The sequence below is a fragment of the Etheostoma cragini genome, unplaced genomic scaffold (assembly GCF_013103735.1).
Source record: "Etheostoma cragini isolate CJK2018 unplaced genomic scaffold, CSU_Ecrag_1.0 ScbMSFa_1852, whole genome shotgun sequence".
NCBI classification, from domain to species: Eukaryota; Metazoa; Chordata; class Actinopteri; order Perciformes; family Percidae; genus Etheostoma; species Etheostoma cragini.
This window is the reverse complement of record NW_023265950.1, coordinates 256-727: the sequence shown is the minus strand read 5'-3', so window position 1 is coordinate 727 and position 472 is coordinate 256.

Sequence of the window (472 nt, the reverse complement as noted above, 5' to 3'; positions counted from 1 at the left end):
TATGGTACAGAGAAAAATGACAAATTGTGATAACAATTTTTAATATAGAATTGGCAGTTTTTAATAAAGTATTGGCTTTCTCTTTGCAAACGTTTCTTTTCCAATAACATTACCAAACATGCATATCATTAGTTACGATGCCGGTGTTTGTCACAATGTGGAGGGCAGTTCCTTGCAGGTAGTGTGGCCGAGTGGTCTAAGGTGCTGGATTAAGGCTCCAATCTCTCTGGAGGCGTGGGTTCAAAGCCCACCACTGACATGTACCTATACATAGCTGGGAGCCAACCAATGTAATGTCGTTTAGGCTGAACATTGTGCTGTGAATGTTCCTTGTTAACTTGACGATTGGCGAAACCTTCCTTTCCAGCACTTTAGAGTATGAAATAAATATTTGTGATTTCAATAATCCAAATGATTGTAATTATAATCTTGGCCATAATCATGCAGCCCAAAGAGATCTAATGTTTTATCA